At 39.0% G+C, this 22,312-nt stretch overlaps 1 long non-coding RNA gene across 1 annotated transcript; it reads left to right on the forward strand.

Moving 5' to 3' along the window:
- Nucleotides 1–14,378: 14,378 nt before the first annotated feature.
- Nucleotides 14,379–20,844, forward strand: LOC121322591. The gene is made up of 3 exons (XR_005951059.1): nucleotides 14,379–15,058; nucleotides 18,043–18,113; nucleotides 20,774–20,844. It is a non-coding gene; the product is annotated as an uncharacterized LOC121322591 (long non-coding RNA).
- The last annotated feature ends 1,468 nt before the right edge of the window (nucleotides 20,845–22,312 follow it).

The following is a 22,312-nucleotide window of genomic DNA, read 5'->3' on the forward strand; positions in this document are numbered from 1 at the left end:
CTGCTGTACAATGGGAGTCTTTTTCCATCCCTTTATGCAAATTAGCAATACATAAATATACAGTTATGCCAACTTTAACCACCGGTGTCATCATGGAGGACATCTGGATGCCAGCTGGATCATATACTATATTAAAGTGCAGCTTAATGTCAGACTGCTTTAACGGTAAGGTGGTTATAATATGTTACTTTGAAATGTGGTGTGTTTGCCAGACTGTAGCATTTAACATGTATTAGTGCTGAGAGGAAGATCTCTGGTTAAGGGAGGATATAGACTGTCAGTTGCAAGCACCCCAATCCTCTAAAAAAAAAAAAGATTGCTGTGGATTGGTAAAACCTAGTGGAAAATCCTCATTCTATCTACACTTCCACCTATTGATTTTGGTTTAATGTATAGCCTTTGTTAGCCCAATAAAAGTTGTGTATTGTTAGTACTATTGTGCTGACCAAGCTGAGGAATGCAATCTTTCAAAGCTTCTCTGCTTCTTTTAAAAAAAAACAAAAAAACTCTGCAATCCCTGTTATAAAACTCTCCCACATGTCAGAATTTTGGCTCTTGAAAACATATGAAAGATAATTTATTTTTCAAGTGATCTATTTCATGAGGATTTGTGATTAAACTGCCCCTTACACTCTGTAATATACAGTTTATGCCTCCATTATTTAGTGTTATAGAAATTGAAAAGAAGGGTGCAAATTAGCTTTCTGCTTACAGATCAACAATTAAACTTTTTTTTTTTCATCAAAAGGCAGTGTAGAGTACTGGGTGTAAGACCTGGCTGCAACAGGAGGGTTATAACACGGATCAGATGCTGTTTTTGGAACGAGATCCTTCTATGTTGTTTAATAAGATAAAATCATTGCCAATTTTGTTAAATCAGAGGTTCCCACCTGTCTTGGCTTGCAATAACAGCATGTCCCCCATAACAGCAGGCATCGTAATTGAACCCCCCACCCCCCTTAGAGTTGTGAAATTTAGTTTTCCTTACAGTCACCGTTGTTAAATGAAGACTACAAATGTACCATAGAACTGATGTTAAGGTAGTAATACATTTGAAATTATCCAAAGCACCTAACAGCAACATCATTAAATTGATTCCTCTGCCGGGGAGCTTTGTTTTTTGAGGTGTCATGGTAACAATAATTCTAAATGGTAATTCATTCTGATTTGCTGCAATATCAAAACAGTATGTTGTTGAAATGTCTGCACTACTAGGTATTGGGTGTATTATGACATTCTGTATAGTTTTCACGATTGCTCTAACTAGCTGGCTGGCACCCTGGTTCAGTGCCTTTGTTGTTAAAGTATGCTTTTTTTGATTCCTGGCCCTGAAAAATCTTGTGGTATTGTGATCTATACACCATGTTGACTCCACCCAATTCTATATTGTACCCAGGCTAGAAAAAAAATATACACATGCCAATTTTAGAGTAATCATTCAGCATGATTTCAAACATCTTAAAAAGGTGAGAGAGGTGATAAAAGTGGTAGAATACTGATTGTGTTTTTGTTAATGTACAATGATACATGCCTTTATTACAATATGATGCATTATGATGATACACAATGTTTTATCCCCAGAAATATTAATCAGTTTGTGTTTTTTATTATAAACTCTTTCATTCTTCAAAGAAAGAATGAAAGAAAAAAGTTACATTAGTAAAAGCGTTTGAGGTTTTTCAATGAATTGCCTGCAAAGAGAAGCAGGTGCACCTTTCATAATACCTTGTTATTATTTAAACACTTCTCCAGTGTACTGGCTACAGAGCAATTATCAAGTGCTCAATTATTTCTTTCTCTCCTGTAGGTGACATGTTTTGTTTACCTACTCATATCTAACATTTTAATTAAATAAAAAATAAGGTATTTACAAATATGTAAAATAATTACTTTTTAAATCTTAGATGGGATCGTTGTGGAAACATTTGGAATACGATCAAAGTAAATTGAATAGTTATGTATAAGTCTTATAGAGTGCATAGTAAACATCTTTTACTTTTGTTTTTTTGTTGTAAAAAATGTAGAAAGTATTTATACATGTTGATAGACACCTTGTAATATGTAAGATACAAAGCCCCCCCCCCACAACAATTGTTGCCATGTCGGTCCAGTAGGTATTTTAATGTTGGTGGGGGGGTTGTTTATATATATCTATATCATATAATTATAGATATATATATATAGATATAATATATAATATATATATATATATATATATATATATATATATATACACAGTGCCTTGCAAAAGTATTCAGACCCCTGACCAATTCTCTCATAGTACTGAATTACAAATGGTACACTGAAATTTCGTTCTGTTCAGTATTTTATTTTAAAACACTTAAACTCAAAATCAATTATTGTAAGGTGACATTGGTTTTATGTTGGGAAATATTTTTAAGAAAAATAAAAAACTGAAATATCTTGCTTGCATAAGTATTCAACCCCCACACATTAATATTTGGTAGAGCCACCTTTTGCTGCAATGACAGCTTTAAGTCTTTTGGGGTAAGTATGTACCAGCTTTGCACACAGTGTCGGAGTGATTTTGGCCCATTCTTCTTGGCAGATTTGCTCCAGGTTGTTCAGGTTGGTTGGACGACGCTTGTGGACCTCAATTTTCATATAGTGCCACAGATTCTCAATGGGATTGAGATCAGGACTTTGGCTGGGCCACTGTAGGGTATTCACCTTTTTGTTCTTGAGCCACTCCAATGTTGCTTTGGCCTTGTGCTGAAAGGTGAATTTCCTCCTAAGCTTCAGTTTTTTAGCGGACCGCAGCAGATTCTCTTGCAGTATTTTCCTGTATTTTGCTCCATCCATTCTTCCTTCAATTGTAACAAGATGCCCAGCCCCTGCTGATGAGAAGCATCCCCACAGCATGATGCTGCCACCACCATACTTCACTTTTGAGATGGTGTGTCTTGAGGCATGGGCAGTGTTAAGTTTGCGCCACACATAGCGCTTTGAGTTTTGTCCAAAAAGCTCTATCTTGGTCTCATCTGACCACAAAACCTTTTCCCACATCGCAGCTGGGTCACTCTCATGCTTTCTGGCAAACTCTAGACGTGCTTTGAGATGGTTCTTTTTGAGAAACGGCTTCTTTCTTGCCACCCTCCCATACAGGCCATTGTTATGCAGAGCTCTTGATATGGTTGCCTGGTGCACCATTACTCCACTCCCAGCCACTGAACTCTGTAGCTCCTTCAAAGTGATTGTTGGCATCTCTGTGGCTTCTCTCACAAGTCTCCTTCTTGTTGGAGCGCTGAGTTTTGAGGGACGGCCTTTTCTTGGCAGTGCCTGGGTGGTGTGATGCAGTTTCCACTTCCTGATTATTGATCCAATTGTGCTCACTGGGATATCCAAACAATTGGATATTATTTTGTACCCTTTCCCTAATCTATGCATTTGTATTACTTTATCTCTAACTTCTGTAGAGTGCTCTTTGGTCTTCATTATCCTTTAGATTCACAGCCTTACCAATAATCCTTCAACAGTGGGGTTTTTATCCAGAAAATGTGACAGCAACTTTAATGGTTCATAGGTGGAGGCCAATGGTAAGGTAATTGTGTCCTTGTTAGGGCAATTTCTTTCATCGATGCAAACTGGGAGCTTCCATAGCACAGGGGTTGAATACTTATGCAAGCAAGATATTTCAGTTTTTTATTTTTCTTAAAAATATTTCCCAACATAAAACCAATGTCACCTTACAATAATTAATTCTGAGTTTCAGTGTTTAAAAATAAAATATCAAACAGAACGAAATTTCAATATACCATTTCTAATTCGGTAATATGAGAGAATTGGTCAGGGGTCTGAATACTTTTGCAAGGCACTGTGCATGTATATGTGTGTGTGTGTGTGTGTGTGTGTGTGTGTGTGTGTATATATATATATATATATATATATATATATATATATATATATATATATATATATATATATATATATATATATATATAATATACACACACACACACAGAGTACTATGCAAAAGTTTTAGGCAAGTGTGAAAAAATGCTGTAAAGTAAGAATGCTTTCAAAAATAGACATGTTAGTAGTTTATATTTATCAATTAACAAAATGCAAAGTCAGTGAACAGAAGAAAAATCTACATCAAATCAATATCTGGTGTGACCACCCTTTGCCTTCAAAACAGAATCAATTCTTTGAGGTACACTTGCACACAGTTTTTGAAGGAACTCGGCAGGTAGGTTGGCCCAAACATCTTGGAGAACTAACCACAGTTCTTCTGTGGATTTAGGCAGCCTCAGTTGCTTCTCTCTCTTCATGTAATCCGAGACAGACTCGATGATGTTGAGATCAGGGCTCTGTGGGGGCCATACCATCACTTCCAGGACTCCTTGTTCTTCTTTACGCTGAAGATAGTTCTTAATGGCTGTATGTTTGGGGCCGTTGTCATGCTGCAGAATAAATTTGGGGCCAATCAGATGCCTCCCTGATGGTATTGCATGATGGATAAGTATCTGCCTGTACTTCTCAGCATTGAGGAGACCATTAATTCTGACCAAATCCCCAACTCCATTTGCAGAAATGCACCCCCAAACTTGCAAGGAACCTCCACCATGCTTAACTGTTGCCTGCAGACACTCATTCATGTACCGCTCTCCAGCCCTTCAGCGAACAAACTGCCTTCTGCTACGGCCAAATATTTCAAATTTTGACTCATCAGTCCAGAGCACCTGCTTCCGTTTTTCTGCACCCCAGTTCCTGTGTTTTCGTGCATAGTTGAGTCGCTTGGCCTTGTTTCCACATCGGAGGTATGGTTTTTTGGCTGCAAGTCTTCCATAAAAGGCCACTTCTGACCAGACTTCTCTGGACAGTAGGTGGGTTTACCAGGGTCCCACTGTTTTCTGCCAATTCTGAGCTGATGGCATTGCTGGACATCTTCCGATTGTGAAGGGAAGTAAGCATGATGTGTCTTTCATCTGCTGCAGTAAGTTTCCTTGGCCAACCACAGCGTCTATGGTCCTCAACGTTGCCCATTTCTTTGTGCTTCTTCAAAAGAGCTTGGACAGCACATCTGGAAACCCCTGTCTGCCTTGAAATTTCTGCCTTGGAGAGATCTTGCTGATGCAGTATAACTACCTTGTGTCTTGTTGCTGTGCTCAGTCTTGCAATGGTGTATGACTTTTGACAGTAAACTGTCTTCAGCAACCTCACCTTGTTAGCTGAGTTTAGCTGTTCCTCACCCAGTTTTATTCCTCCTTCACAGCTGTTTCTGTTTCAGTTAATGATTGTGTTTCAACGTACGTATTGAATTGATGATCATTAGCACCTGTTTGGTATAATTGTTTAATCATACACCTGACTATATGCCTACAAAATCCCTGACTTTGTGCAAGTGTACCTAGAAGAATTGATGCTGTTTTAAAGGCAAAGGGTGGTCACACCAAATATAGATTTGATTTAGATTTTTCTTCTGTTCACTCACTTTGAATTTAGTTAATTGATAAATATAATCTATTAACATGTCTATTTTTGAAAGCATTCTTACTTTACAGCATTTTTTCACACCTGCCTAAAACTTTTGAACAGTACTGTGTGTGTGTGTGTCTCTCTCTCTCTCTCTCTCTCTCTCTCTCTCTCTCTCTCTCTCTCTCTCTCTCTATCTCTATATATAATATATATATATATATATATATATATATATATATATATATATATCCTCCCCCCCTCCCCCCCCTCCCCCCCCGCCCCCCCGCCTAGGCAACATTCCACTGAAGAGGTGTCTTGTTTAAATAAGGTAAGCACTTGTTAGTCACACTTTTTATTTTACAGATTGAATGAAGCCTTTCATTGCACATTCACTCTTGTAGCTGTTTATTTTAACCAAAGATTTAATGTATAAAAATTCCTGATTACATATATGGATTAAATAGTTTTTTTTGTCTTTGCTCAGTCACCTGTAAATGGAAAATTACAAGTTCTTGAACCTGGATGTATATGAATTTGTATGTTTTTTGTTTTGTTTTGTTTTTTTTACTAGAGAGTCATAATGTAACTTGAAAAGTTAGGCCAAAAAAAGAATATACATATACCCATTTTTAATTTCATTTTTCAGTGCTTATTTTTAGCTATTTTTGAGTTTTTGGCTTACGTTTTTTATATACTATATGAAATTTGTGTTTTCAGTTACTTTTCCTAATACTTGAGCGTTTTTTTTTTCTGTCAAAATATGTATAGTAACTCGACAGTACTTGCACACTTAAGTTGTACCTTCTTTCCTTTTCTGTTTTCCACAACAAAATTCTTATGGCCACAGGAACATTCTTCTGGAGTTTTTTGTGTGTGTCAGCATTTTTTTAAATTTTGCCACAATTTGCAAGTCTTTTAAATCCTCCATATCTTAACTGTAATACAGCTTTAAATCCCACTAATAAGCCTCCATTCCTAATTGTAATCGCGTATTAAATCTCACAAGCAGAGTCTCCAGTATAAATGTAGGAATGTGCTGCCACTCAGTAGTTGGGGTGGGTTTAAAGTATTCAGAATGAATCAATGACAGATATGGGTCATTCCATATGGATCAATCAAAAAACTGCCTTTTTTCACTTGACCTCCTCTGATTTTGATAAACCTTTGCACATATTCTTGTCTTTGGAAGAAATGGTTACAGTGTGAATTGTAGGCCTGAGTGACCTCCCATTTGTGAGATACAGGTCATCAAAGCTTGTCCTGATTTGGACACCCACTCTACCTTTACATGGTCATAACTTCCTCCATAATTGACATAGGAAGTTGGTGTTGTTTTAAAGCTCTTAAATAGGAATATGTATTCATTATATCAAAGTTGATGTGATATACAATATAAAAAAGTTGTGTGAACATGTGACCTTTGATCTCACACAGGTCAAATCACGTAACCTTGGATTTATGTCAATTTTTGTTAGATTGTAGCCTAGACCCTTATCTGCATTTCCAGCAAGTTTCATTTTGTGCCTGCCATTGGTTGAGGGACAGCACAGAGTTGAATGCAGATTGTCAGGTCAATCTTATAAGTGAAGCGATTACACACCTAATACAATTAAAACAAAATCTTTCTTTCCGGCCCTGAATCGACTAACATACTCCCTCTTGTAGAACAGTTTTACCATTTGAGCAAGCTCCTCTGTCAGCGTTCTTCCCCCTAGTTTTTGGATTTGGATCCGAAAGGCATCCCATCTCTTCCTGAAAAGCCTTGGCTGTCCTGGACATGTGGTAGGTAGCACCAAACTCAGCAGCAGTCAACCATACAGTCCAAGACTTTGTGACAGATGTCAAAATATGAACTTGCTGACAGATATTTGAATTACATTTTTCCTTCAGCTCGGCCATCATCTCTTGATATGGCTGAGCCTCCTCCTTGATTTGTTTCACGGTCTTTCATTTCTATTTGAGGGAAAACCTTTCTTAGCTTTCTCATCATTGCTTTTCCGACCTTCTTTACCTTCTGAGCTGCACGTACATTTTGTGACAATTTCCTTCTCTTCAGTGCAGATTCTTGTATTGCCTCCAAAGCCTTGTTTATTTGTGAAATCTCATGTTCCTTTTCAGCTTTGTAATTTCTGATGTTTGGTCGGGATGATGATGGGCTAGGAACTTCATACAAGGGTTACATAACTTCTAGTCATATACAAAGTTCAGCTTCCGGTGGTCCTTGATCTGCTTCATTAAGGAGCAACCTTTAGTGCAGCACACTTCACGATGCTTTGCAAATGGGTCACAGCTTTGCAAATGGGTCACAACTTTCTTGGTGTCTTTAACACCAAGAAAGTTATTGGAAGTACTTGCCATTTATGCAACAATATCAAATAGACTGCAAAACTGCAATAATTTTAGCTACAAACATTTAATGTCAAGAATGTTAAACTGACAAGTATAATATATAAATGTTTTTTGGAAGAGTACCAGGTTTAAGGACACACCATAGCTGACTTACATTTGGGTTTTCTTGTTTTTCACCTTTATAAAGGGCACATTTCAGTACTGATCTATATTTAATTCACCTATGCTACACTTTAATCATGTGTTAATAGGCTAAATTGGTTAATTAACTAACATGAATCTGTTGCAGCTTCACCAGTTCACTGTAGCTTCAATTTGCATCTAAATATTTTTAGTTTAATTGTATTAGATGTGTAATCGCTTCACTTAGAAGATTCACCTGACACTGCATTCAATTCTGTGCTGTGCCTCCACCATTTGCAGGCACAAAATGAAACTTGCAGGAAATGTAGACAAGGGTCTAGGCTACAATCTTTCACACACTGACAAAAATCCAAGGTTATGCAATGTCAAAGGTCACAGAATCACCCAACTTTTTTTTTTTTTTTTTTTTTTATCTTACACTTCACAGAACATTCCATAGAATGAGGAATTTATGACCTTGGAAAGGTTTGGTGGGTGTCCAAAAATGGGTCACGATATGAAAATCCTACAATTTTTTTTCAAGCACCAAATACTGCATCTGACATTTTGGTCCTTGGAAAATGTTCAACATGAAACTATATTGTCATTTGCACATTTTTACTACATTTAATAAAACGTGTTGGTATATTTTCTATGGTGTGATTTAATTGTCTTTACAGTAACAGCTGGATTGCAATCGTACAGATTTTAAAATAAATTGCAAAGCTATTGAGGTATCATTAAAATGGTAAAACCCATAAGTGGTCTTATCAGCAAAAACCATTATTACTACTCAGTTGCCTTATGATGCTCATACGTATTAAGAATCCAAAGGGGCTTTTTAACATAGACTGCATACAGTTATGTTAAAAGTTTAGCCCGGGGCTTCTCTGTAACACCTCTGCTACTTTCCCATTACATGGCTAAAACATTTTGATATAATTGTAAATCTTTGATGATGCACAGCAGTGCTGGAATATTGAAGAACATATATTTATGCTTTGACTTAATTATTCCCTGCAGAGATGGACATGGATATGTACAGAGCAGCCAATACATGCTAACAATTAGCAACGTCTCACTGCCAGTTGTCATGACACTTTCTATTTAAATTCCTTAGCAAAAGAGGAATGATAGGAAAATAACAAACTACTGTAGAAAGAGAAAATGTTCCCTTAAAGATCTTTGCCAATATCTGCCTGATGTGCCGTTTTATTGGGAAAACAGCCCAAACAAGGTTCATTCATTGCACATGTATACAAATGTATTAAATATAATAGTAAAAGGATCTTCTTTATTAATTATTTGCACCTACTGTAAACTATACTGTATTTAAATATGGATTTTGCATTGTAATCCAGTACTGTTCTAACACCTGTGAGTCACCTTTGATAAAAGCGCGCCAAATAAATAAAAATAGCATTGTAGAAATAAGGTTGGTATAAAAATGTAATTGTGGGAAGTTTATTTACATTTTTATATCTGATTTTCCATGCTGAATGGAACATATTTATAACATTGAAAATTAGTAAATACCTGTAATTGTTTAAAGCAGTTAGTACTGTATTTATAGTAATATTTTCTGAGTGTAGCAATGGGCAAAATAGACCAATTTTTCTTTGTGAAATTGAAGTGTATAGTATTTGAACTCTAAAATCCAGGCCACATATTTATTATCCCATTGTTATGCGATATTATACTGTGTGTGTGTATATATATATATATATATATATATATATATATATATATATTATATTAAAACTATTTTTAGCAATATGAAAGAAGCAACTACGGAGCAGCAAACTGCCAGAGATAAGCTTTGTCAACGACTGATGGGCTTTAAACCTTTCCAGAAACCCTTAGTTATTATGCTTTATGTCCTGAAATTATTGAGACTGATGGAAGTCTAAGCATGGCTATAAATAATGTGCTTCACAAATACAGAAATGTTTTACAGTGCAGTATTTCAGTTCTACTTTGAATATGGCTTTCAGTGACGTGGCTGTAAGGCTGTACAGTACATTGCAAACACTTGATTACAAAATATGTTTTTGATTATTATTATGATTATTATGATTATTCTTATTATTGTAACTTTAATCTGGAAAACACTATTATGCCTGTGAATGCTATGCTTCAAAACAAGCTATATTTAGTCTGTTGCATTTGATAATATATTAAACATGCTCTTCTCTAGACTTGGCAGTACTGGATCCGGACAAAATTCAGCTGCAGGAGAAGTTTCTCTCCAACTAAGCAAATATCATTGAGTGCAGCAAAAGCTAGTTCAGAAAGGTAAGAATTGCACATAAAACTTGTTGTCTTCCTTTTACAGAACTATTTTGTATCAAAACCAGGTTTTTAAGACATTTCCCAACACAATACTGTACTGTAAATTAGTGCAAGAAAACCTCTAGTAGAAATTTTGAACAAGATTCTGATTTACAGTTTGACTCTTAATTGTAATATTCAACTAAAAATAATGGAACTAAAAATATACTCGACTGCCTTTTGTTCTTTTCAGAAGATATTATATTTACAGGCAGGCTGGCGAGTGGATAGAGGCCCAGAGACAGACTGCAGTTCAAAAAAATAACTATTTTATTATAAATAAACAAAAATAAAGTGCACAAGGGCAAAATAACAGATACTCAAACACAAATAAAGCAAAAACAAAACTCACAAAAATAAAGTTTCCAGGCTGGGCAATGCCTTCACTGGATTTAGAAAATTCAAAAACCACAAAACAAAAACACCAACCTGCTTCCTCAGCTCCCTCTCTCCAAATGAGAAGCAGAGGCCTCCTTTTATATCAGGTGGCTGGGCGCTGATTGATCGTTAATCAACCTAATCAACTAATCAACCCCAGCCACCTGAACATAATAAACCCAGGCAGGCAGGGGAAGTTAACCCCATCCCTGCCAATTTAAAAAGGGCAGAGCTTTGCTCTGCCACACACCTCCCCCCATGTACAACGTACACCGGCCGCAATCGGCCAACTCCCCCCTTCCCCCCACCCTCCCCACCCCCCCTCCCCCCAAGAGTCCAATTATGTCCCTTGGGTGGGCTGTTATGGTGGGTGGTGGTGGGCGGGGTTGATGTCGGAGCCCCCAAGCCTTCTTTGGTTGAGGGGGCCCCGAATCTCCAAGGTAGCATGGCGACGGCGGCCCGGCTCCCTCTGGTGGCGGAGGCGGAGGCGGCGGCCCGGCTCCCTCTGGTGGCGGAGGCGGCGGCCCGGCTCCCTCTGGTGGCGGAGGCGGCGGCCCGGCTCCCTCTGGTGGCGGAGGCGGCGACTGCGGCCCGGCTCCCTCTGGTGGCGGAGGCGGCGACTGCGGCCCGGCTCCCTCTGGCTCTGAGAGCGGCGGCGGCGGCTCCTCCCTCTCGGGCTCTGAGGAGCGACGGCAGATCCTCCTCCCTCTCTGGCTCTGGGAGCGACGGCGGCTCCTCACTCCTCTCTGGCTCTGGGAGCGACGGCGGCTCCTCACTCCTCTCTGGCTCTGGGAGCGACGGCGGCTCCTCACCCCTCTCTGGCTCTGGGAGCGACGGCAGCTCCTCACTCCTCTCTGGCTCTGGGAGTGACGGCGGCTCCTCCTCCCTCTCTGGCTCTGGGAGCGACGGCAGATCCTCCTCCTCTCTGGCTCTGGGAGCGACGGCAGATCCTCCTCCCTCTCTGGCTCTGGGAGCGACGGCAGATCCTCCTCCCTCTCTGGCTCTGGGAGCGACGGCAGATCCTCCTCCCTCTCTGGCTCTGGGAGCGGCGGCGGCTCCTCCTCCCTCTCTGGCTCTGGGGAACGGCAGATCCTCCTCCCTCTCTGGCTCTGGGAGCGACGGCAGATCCTCCTCCCTCTCTGGCTCTGGGAGCGACGGCGGCTCCTCCTCCCTCTCTGGCTCTGGGAGCGACGGCAGATCCTCCTCCCTCTCTCTCTCTGGGAGCGACAGCAGATCCTCCTCCCTCTCTCTCTCTGGGAGCGACAGCAGATCCTCCTCCCTCTCTGGCTCTGGGAGCGACAGCAGATCCTCCTCCCTCTCTGGCTCTGGGAGCGACAGCAGATCCTCCTCCCTCTCTGGCTCTGGGAGCGACAGCAGCTCCTCACCCCTCTCTGGCTCTGGGAGCGACGGCAGCTCCTCACCCCTCTCTGGCTCTGGGAGCGACGGCAGCTCCTCACCCCTCTCTGGCTCTGGGAGCGACGGAGGCTCCTCACCCCTCTCTGGCTCTGGGGACGACGGCAGCTCCTCACCCCTCTCTGGCTCTGGGGAGCGACGGCAGCTCCTCACCCCTCTCTGGCTCTGGGGACGACGGCAGCTCCTCACCCCTCTCTGGCTCTGGGAGCGACGGCAGCTCCTCGCCCCTCTCTGGCTCTGGGAGCGACGGCAGCTCCTCACCCCTCTCTGGCTCTCGGGAAGGCGGCTCACCCCTCTCTGGCTCTCGGGAAGGCGGCTCACCTCTCTTTATTGGAGTGACCGGTGGATCTCCCATGTCTACCGCCAGGTAATTAACCACCATGAGGGCAACCTCTGGGAAGGAGGCCGGGTGGTGTTGTTCCTCCCACTGTTCCCACCTCTCCCCATCTCGACGCCACAGCGTGTTGATAACTATGGGGAGATCGTGGACGAGGTCTGCCTCAGGGTGCATCAACCAGTCCCAGATCTCCTGGGACGGTGGTGAAGGTGGTGGTGCTGGAGGTAGTGGGGTGGCCCCTGATGCCCGGGGTGAACACGGCACCTCTTCCTGGGCCTGGTTGTAGGGGCATCCTGCCCAGTTGTGGCCGTCCTCCTCACACCGGCCACACCAGTTTGCCGGTGGCACGTCTGGGCAGGACCGCCAACGATGGTCCTCCTTCCCACACCAGGAACACCAGGGGAAGAGGCTGGCCGGGTCCTCCAGCGGTGGCTGCAGCAGCTTACATTTCTTCAGCTGCTGCTTGTCCTGCCTTTTCCACTGTCTGCTCTTCTTTCCCATTTTTTTTTTTTCTCAAAAAAAAAAATAAATACTGCTCTGAGCCTCTAGGTGGCGCTATCCCACTTCTGACACCAAATGTGACAGGCTGGCGAGTGGATAGAGGCCCAGAGACAGACTGCAGTTCAAAAAAAATAACTATTTTATTATAAATAAACAAAAATAAAGTGCACAAGGGCAAAATAACAGATACTCAAACACAAATAAAGCAAAAACAAAACTCACAAAAATAAAGTTTCCAGGCTGGGCAATGCCTTCACTGGATTTAGAAAATTCAAAAAAACAAACAAAACAAACACCAACCTGCTTCCTCAGCTCCCTCTCTCCAAATGAGAAGCAGAGGCCTCCTTTTATATCAGGTGGCTGGGCGCTGATTGATCGTTAATCAACCTAATCAACTAATCAACCCCAGCCACCTGAACATAATAAACCCAGGCAGGTAGGGGAAGTTAACCCCATCCCTGCCAATTTAAAAAGGGCAGAGCTTTGCTCTGCCATTATATTTAGGAATATATTTTTCAGTTTTGATCCATGTCAGTATTCCCTTGCTTTACAGGCAAATGAAACAATAAAACAAGGTGTAAGGCAGGCCATGCTCTAGATTTATGGCCTTGTTAAAGATAACATTAGTTTCAAGAGGAAGACGTTCATTTGGTTTGTTATAAATCCATAAACTATTTTATTAAACTAAGGCATGTTTATCATAGAGTGTAAAGAGCCTCATAAGATTGGATTTAGTTCTGCTGTTGGTCAAGAGACCTCATTTGTGATGTAACTGTGGTCATATAGGGTTATAGGATGGTGAACGTACGTATATGAGGTAATATGGCTACAAGTAGAAATGAATGGACCAGTGCAGAAAGTCGACATGGTCGCAGTCCTATAACTGTAATATACTGCTTTATTGATAATATACAAGTCAAAAAATACAGCTGTATTTATTTTCTATTTGTGACCAACCTTTATTTAGTCAGTTGGGGTTTTCATAAACAAGAAGGGAAAAAGGTTGATGAAGGGAATATGAAGTTGATGAAGAAGAAGCATAGCATTCCATTGCAAGTACATTCTGGACAATTTTTTCATTCAAAATATGATAGTTGCTTTTTGTAAAGAATAACACCTTTGCCTGTCAGAAATGCACAAATCAGATCCAATATAAAAGTACTTAAAAATGTCCAATGGGAAAGCACAAAATGTTCTGTAACCTAGCACTTTCTATATCATTACAGGAATGGAAAATATCCAGACATTCCCAGAACCAAAAAGCCAGTTGTGGCAATGGGCACCAACACAAAACCACTAGAGTAGCCCTGAAAATATGTGTCATTACTGTTACCGATATGTGTTTTATAATCTTATAGATTTTATAGAGGCTTGGTGGTCCAGTGGTTAAAGAAAGGGACTTCTTACCAGGAGGTTCCAGGTTCAATCCCACCCACTGTCTCACTGTGTGTGACCCTAAGCAAGTCACTTAACCTTCTTGTGCTCCATCCCTCTGATGAGACGTAAAACCAAGGTCCTATTGTAAGTGACTCTGCAGCAGCAGTTGTGATAGTCTCTTTAAGTCACTTTGGAGTCTGCTAAATGATAATATATGTTTCTTTGTTTGAACCACATTTTGGTGTCTTTACACTTGGTACGTAGGCATAGTTGTATTCTGTGATTCTTAGTCAGGTTCCTTTACCAGTGCTGTCTTGTTTTGGAAAGTCTGCTTATAAGAGTCACACAATTCTGAACATGTTCACAACATGGCAGATAAATGCAGCCAAGTGTGTAGAAAACATCTAGTTTGATCGCTACACACTATGTTCTAATTGTAAATGTTGCTAAAAAGTTTAGGGGATTGAATGCTAAAGTCACAGTGAAAAGGGCACTAAAGTTTTTATGTTAGTTTTGTTTTTTCTTTGCAGTTTTTGCTCTGAGCCCTTATTAGTTCTGTCAGCCAAAAGCTATTTAAATATAACATTTAAAATATATTTGTGGAGGAGTAAGTGCCTAATAAGCAATCTAATAATTAGCAGGTGATTGATATTTCTTGATGTTATTTCTTTGGTATGCCTGTTTCATCTCACAATTTAAAAAAGTATATTTCTGATTTTACAGAGCTTCGTTTGGACAAAAGACTTCCAACTACTGTGAAAAAGACCTGTGCAGTCACGAAAAAGCAGCACATTGAACCAGAGCTTAACGGTACCACAATAAAGTATCTAACTCTTGTACAAGCATATAATCTAGTATGTGTAAGCATTTTCAGATAAAAAATCTACTGTAGTTTTGGATTAAACAATTTCCAGTCTCTGTATGGAAAGTTCTCACGGTGAATCATACACCATTGTGAGACAATGAAACAAAAATCATGCACCTGTGACTACTGCCAAGAAAAATCTTTCAGCTTAAATCTCCAAACATATCTGCAACACTACAAAGTTTAGGCAATTTATAGACTTGTATTATGAAGTTTAAATATCTGACATGTTTTGAATTATATAATTAATTGGAAATAAGATTTGTTGTGCCATACTTAACATTGAAAGTGTCATGACAGTAATTGTTTATTTGTATCAGCAGTCCAAAAAAACCCCAGTCTTTAATGTACATATTGAAGAAATAATACATATTTGAAGTTGAAATATTGATTAAATATTATATAATCAAGATGAAGGTCATTACATTGGTTTAATTTACCACAATAACAATAGGACAGTTTTAATATTGTGCACTGTGCTTGGGTGATGAGTGCTCCAATATCTGGGTCATTGTTGATATTTTGAAACTAGGTAGTAAAGTAGAATTTGGATCTCTCATTCATATTTAATTTAATTGGCCATTTCCAGCTGGATTACACACTTCCAATATAGTATAGTGAGAAAAAATATGACCTATTCATAAAAGATTCATCACTAGATTTTCAAAAAAATGTATTGGATATAAAAGAAAATGCAGTGACGTGTCATCTGCTAAAAAAAACAACAACAAAAAAACACTTTCTATTCAGTCTGTTTCATGTTTTTCACCTCATCCCAGTTACCTCAATCTTCTATCCCACATTGCCTGACACAGAGGTCATCAAAAGCCCTGACTAGTTTTGTTTAATCTCAATCTAAGAAAGACAAGTTGACTTCCACTTCACTGACATTAACAAACAGAGCTCCATCCACTCTGAACATTCTAGACCTAGTTGCATTACAAATAAAAGAAATGCAATCCTGTTTCATATTTCAGCAAGGCCATATTGTATGCTAAAGACTGAATAAGATTAATACTGGAGCATCTTAGTCAGACATTATATACATTTAGACTGGTTGCCAAGACTCTTGATAAGGTACTAAATTCATAGCACCACAAGAGAAAAGCACCATGGTTATTTCCTCTGTTTTTATATTCATTGCACTGGATATGTATGTTACTGTCAAAGTCTATGCTTTATCCAGAAACACAACCTATCTGAGTCAACAGGGCAGGCATAAAACTGTTTCTTCTCTGTTGCTGCCCGTGATTGATTATACTGGTGTTATACACCATAGAATGGATGCTCGGTGCAAGCAATTGGATTTTAAAACGTATCGCTGTAAATTATATTCTAATTTAGACTGGTACTGTATATTTGTCTCCCAGATGGTAATTTCATTAATTGTATATGGGCACTGTGCAGAAGATCAGATACTACAATACGTAGGTCTTTTATAAATGAAATAGTAGTTATCACTTGAGCTCTGTGGAAAGGAAGGTGTTTTATGTCTGCAGATATAAACCCAACACTCCTTCAACTTTAGGAAATATTCTCCAACACTGTAGGGCTATACTACTGAGGGATAGACCTGGAAGATAACCACATTGCTTTTTATGTGTTCATTTCAGTTTAAAAGAAATCTAGTAGCTTTTATTAGCCTGAGGCCACAAGTAGATACTAAGTTTGTTTTTCATTGGAGCAACTTAAGTTTAGTTGTCCCAAAAGGTAAAGTAACTGATCCATAAACTTCAATAATTTACCTTCAGTAGTTTACATTTTTTTCATATATCATACTTCTGTCCATCATTTTTTAAACAGTTATGTCTTTAGTTGCTATCAGGGCTGCAGCTGTCAATCAATCAACAGCTACTGCGCTGTGTCTATGTCAGACAGGAATGTACTTTTATGCAAGAAAATATATAATTTCACTCTCAGTGCTCTTATTATTTTGAGCGACTCATTTGTTAGCATTCAAGTGGCTTTAAGTGACTTTAATGCTTTCTCTGTTTTCAGCAAATAGGGAATAAAAATAGGTTTATGTGATGAACTCCTCTTGCCAGAAATATCATGAGTCTGATATTGTAAAATGTTCAACCATATGTATTTCTATACTGTACATAAAATTTAGTAATTTTATTTAGAAATTTACATACAATCAAGATTGCTCATTTTGTAACAAAAGCACATGCATCCACTGGATTAGTTATCTAGGAAATACTTGTTTCATGTTAAATGTTTAGTGTAGTAATGATTATATAATTATTTAAATGAAGGCAGGTTTTTTTGTTCATTAAATTTCAGTTCCTACAGTCAACAGTGGAGCAGAATTATACCCTAGCAAGCACATTTTGTCAGATGAGTAAGCTACTGCAAGTATTTTGCTTTAGTATTTCAATGCCTTTTACACTGTGATATATTTTTTGTGTGTGTAAAACATGTTGCTTACTGTATGATTGGTCTGTCAGAATATGTTCAACACTCCATCAGTCTTTTTGACAGACTGATAATAATCTGAAAACTTTGTGTTTCCAGGCCTTGGGTTAACATTAATCAATCTGTTTTCAAGTGACCGATAAATTCTGAAGCCTATAAATAGATTTTTAAATGGTCAGAGAGAGAGAGAGAGAGACAGATATATTTCTCATTGCAGTACAAAATATTGCATAGATTGCATCTTGGATAAGATTAGGTTATTGTTTGTTATGATTTTAGCAACTGGGTTATAACTACCAAAGTGTGACTTCATCGGATTCATTTAGTTTGCCTTTTACTTTTATTAACACATTTAAGGGAAATAATAGCCAACATGTTTGTCTTTTTGTTGAATCCTGCTACTCTTTGTGTCTTATATTTATTAAATGCATTTTTCTAATGCCCTTCTCATTTGCCAGGGGGCTGCAGAGAGATTAATTTCATTTTTCCTTTTCTGATATTCTACCCACAGTTCTTATTTATGAACCCGATAACCCAGAGGCCAAACAATTTACTCCCTTATTGAAGAGAAGCTGCTGATAGGTAATCCTGAGTAACTCTTATCATAGCCCTCATAGATCAAATAATATTTTACTTTCTGAGATGTGTCCTGTTGCGTCAATGCTTTTAACTTAACACAGAAATAGGGTTTTAATTTTGTATTGTTTCATTTTTTGTAATTTCACTATCATGAAAATGACTTTTTATCCTCAGTCTTCTACTGTTATGCACCCCGAAACTGAGTCATTTACATTTTTATGAGAAATTTAAAGGATTATGTTTTTGCATATTTTAACAAGCTTTTCAGGAAAAATATGCACAGCACTTAACCATGTAAAATTTGTTAATTTGTTTCTAAATTTGATGAGTTATACAAAATTTTAAAAAGTAATGTTTTAGGTCAAGTAAGGGCTTTAGCCTTTTATTTTGCAAAAGAAAGATGTATCCAAACTGCATATATTAGACATTTTGGACCTAAGGAACTCCTTGAAGCTGGAAGTAAAAAAAAAAAAAAAAGTTTTTCATTTTCTATGTTCCTAAGGAAATGTATATACTTTGTGGCCGTTGTTATATGGGGTGGTTAGAAAGTAAGTTTACCACATGAGATATGGGGTCCTATTTAGCAAATATGTACGCAGCCGTTATTGCTAGGGCAAAAATGACAGCGTTAGTGAACCACTGCGATTGTGCACGAAAACGTGATTTAGAAGTTGTGTCTCATGTGTGAGCTGACGCACATCAAATAGCGAATCATGCGCCCAGCCACTCAGTGGGGAGAGTAAGGTTGCAACAAATAAACATTTAACATTCCCTTCAAGAGCACTTGTGCATCTGCGATAGCGAACTGAGGGTATTTTGAAACCAGAAAAAAGAAGCAAGACAAATGTGCAGCTTTTTTTAAAATGTCGAGCAGCCCAAGTGTGGGAGAGTGAATAAGAAAGTGATCTATAAGCAAAATTAATTTACATACTTTTTTTTTTTCTGTTTCCGTTGCTGAGCGATTGACTGGGGGGGGGGGATTTAGAATCAGGAGTTTTCCTTAAGTTAGTATACCTCAACTTCGAGCCATGAGCACCGTCGCTGCCTTTATTATAAATGCTTTCCTGTTAAAAAAAAAAAATGTACTGATGGTTTGCATTTGTGGCTTAAACAACAATACAATCTGCATTTTTTTTTTTTTTTTGGTCTGCATCCATACCTGCTTACCAGTTATGTGAACCCCAGTCTATAAGGCTGCAAACTCCAGCACTGAGGCTTCAAATTCAGCATCTGCTTCCACCAAACCCTGTAATCTTTCCTCTGTAGGTTCAGCATCCATTACAGAGAGCTATGGATGATCTTGCTAACCTTGTACTGTAGTTTCCCCCCAGAGACAACCAAACACTCAATTGCAGAACAAGCACATTTAAATATATGGTTGTACTGCTGTTCTACGGGTCATGGGGTTGAGCAGCAGTGTCAGTAGCCATTGCTTCAGTGGATACATGTTGTCCCCATTCAACCATCCTTTCAGACTGGCATCCCACTGAAACACAGCTGCCATCTGTGAATTAGCCAGGATAAACAAGTCATGAGCGGAGCAACGACAGTTTGCATACACATTTGTGATGTAGTTGTTGGCATCACAGATCACACACTACTTGCACGCGAGACAGAATATGTTCCTTTACGATTTACATAGCGGTGCCTATTCTGTGTTGTTGCTACAAGCAAACAGTGTGCTCTCCTCATGTCTCCTTCCAGGTCAGCCTGAAGCAGTTGGCAGATGTCAGTGATTGTTTGACTGTGGAGGCGAAATTGCTGCATACATTGTGTGTCAGACAGGCTCATAAAAGACAGATTATTTTTAAATATTTGGGGATGTCTCCTCCTCATCTCTTTGCTAGCCATGCAGATATTATTTATTTATTTATTTATTTATTTATTTATTTGCAGATGCCCTGATCCAGGGCGACTTGCAATTGTTAGAAAATTACAGTACAGTATCACATTAATCCAGTGTGTACTCCATACTTCTTTTATTTCTCTTTACTCACTGTCCTTTCTTTGCCTGCTTCCCTGGTAGTTTCACCGGTATTTCTAGTCGACCATGTACATTGCTCACAGTTTAGACCTGGTTTTCGCATGTCAACCGAAATGCAAATGCTAATACTATTGATGGTTTGCTAAATTGCTACGTTTGTATGCAAATGAGGAAACTCCCCTTAAATTCAGCCCATGTCCAGCACTAATGCTGACTTGCAGAGTGGGCACTAAAACACTGTTGCTAAATCACATATGTGGGCAAAGTCTGTTTGCCCACACGTGCGCCTGATTCTGGTGCGGCAACTGTTCACAAAAGTGTTTTGCAATTGCCTTTGGGGTTTGCGAATGTTGCTACATAGAGCCCATGGTGCGTTGATGTGGCTTACTTTTCTAATCACCCTGTATTTAAGCCTTGGAGACAAATGTACATTTTGGAGTGCTATAATTAAGAGACAGGCCTACACAAGGATTACTCCACTCCTTATAATCCCTCAGAGTGCCATTATACTTTTTGACAACCCTTTTAGGCCTGTCTTGCAGTTTATGATTTTGCTCTTATGGTTGTTTTTTTCTTTATAATTGATAGCATTCATTATGTGTTTGTTTTTATCCGTAACTAGAAATGATGACACGTTTTGTGTGTTTGTGTTTTTATTGGGTTTTTTTTGTCTGTTTAGTGATGCATATTTCTCACTATCTCGCTCTTCAAAACTGTGGAGAAATTGAACCTGCACTAAGGAGATTCTGGTACTATCACCTTAAAAGCAAGTGCACCCGTCTATAGAGTCCAGTAGAACCAGTCATTTAATTCATTTTCACAAACAAAACACTTTAATCCCTAGTATGTTTTTCAGTGTTCACTTCTCAACTTGCTATTGCACCATTCCTCCTTCTTGTGCTCTCACTAGTGTATTAAATCTTTGAAAACATTATCAGCTTGGTTGTCCGTCATCATGTCTCAACCCCTCCATCTGTCCGTCCGTTCATCCGTCCATCTTGGAAGAGTTAGTGATGAACAGAACACGATAAAGCGCATTTTAAGAAAGCAGGGTGATACACTGTACACAGAAATAAATCTCAACTGTCTACAGACTATTTTAATACTCAGCAAAGTTGTGAGAACAGATGCAGAAATAACCTAGAAAAAAAAAGTTTTCACTTGATTTCCATCTGAATGCATTCTGTTTAATGAATTATGATCTTCATATATTTCATTTTGAGCTCGAATTGATGACACATACTCCTCTATTTGTTTGTAAGGCATCTAACATTGCAGAAGTCATTGGCACACTTGACACACTTCAGTGACTGTGATTGAAGCATATTCACTAAATCACTTAATTATTGAGACAGTTGATTGGACACTGGATATGGAGTGATTTCAGCTGTTGAATTGCAAGTTTGAATAAAAGCAATGAAGAAAATCACAGAACAAAAACAAACCAATATGCCACATCTGTCAAGAGAGCAGAGCCTTCATGCAATCGGCATGTTGGAGGCTGGACTATGGCAGCGTGCTGTGGCTTGCCATCTTGGGTGCTCGCAGCCAGCAATTTCAAAGCTGGCGAGACGGTATAACCAGACACTGTCAATGACAGCCCACGAACTGGGAGACCAAGAGTCACAACACCTGCCCAAGATCGACAGATCATTTTGAAGCATCTTCGTGATGTTAATCAGCACAATGAAAAGTCACTGCACCTGCTCTAAAACAGAGTTTGTCAGTTTTCAATCACATCTAGTGAATTTTATCCAAATATAAGTGATCAGTTTCGTTTGATGCTCAATATACATTACATATTTCATGGTGTTAAAGATGCACCAGTCAGGAATGACAGAGAGGTTGGCATGTGGCTCAAGACCCTCAATATCTTCGTCATCTGGCTGCAGTCAATCAACTTCTTTTCATGAAAATAGTGTTTTGTAAATGTTTGTTCAAAAACTTGGTCAAAATATCATATTTTGATTCAAAATTTATGTAAGTTTTAAATTTCTTCTATAAACTATAATATTGCCAGATTACCAGTTTTTCTTCATGTATTTTCCCCAGGCCCTATCCATTTTGTTAAATGAATCTATACGTTTTTCCAGTTTTTCCAGTTTTTCCAGTTCAGATTGAAAACAACCACCTTTGCCTTTGATAAATCACCTCCAGTTTGAAATTCTCAGCCTAGTCTATGGGTTTGGACTCAAACTGAAAATAAAATAGATTATCG

The sequence above is a fragment of the Polyodon spathula genome, chromosome 11 (assembly GCF_017654505.1).
Source record: "Polyodon spathula isolate WHYD16114869_AA chromosome 11, ASM1765450v1, whole genome shotgun sequence".
In the NCBI taxonomy this organism is placed as follows: domain Eukaryota; kingdom Metazoa; phylum Chordata; class Actinopteri; order Acipenseriformes; family Polyodontidae; genus Polyodon; species Polyodon spathula.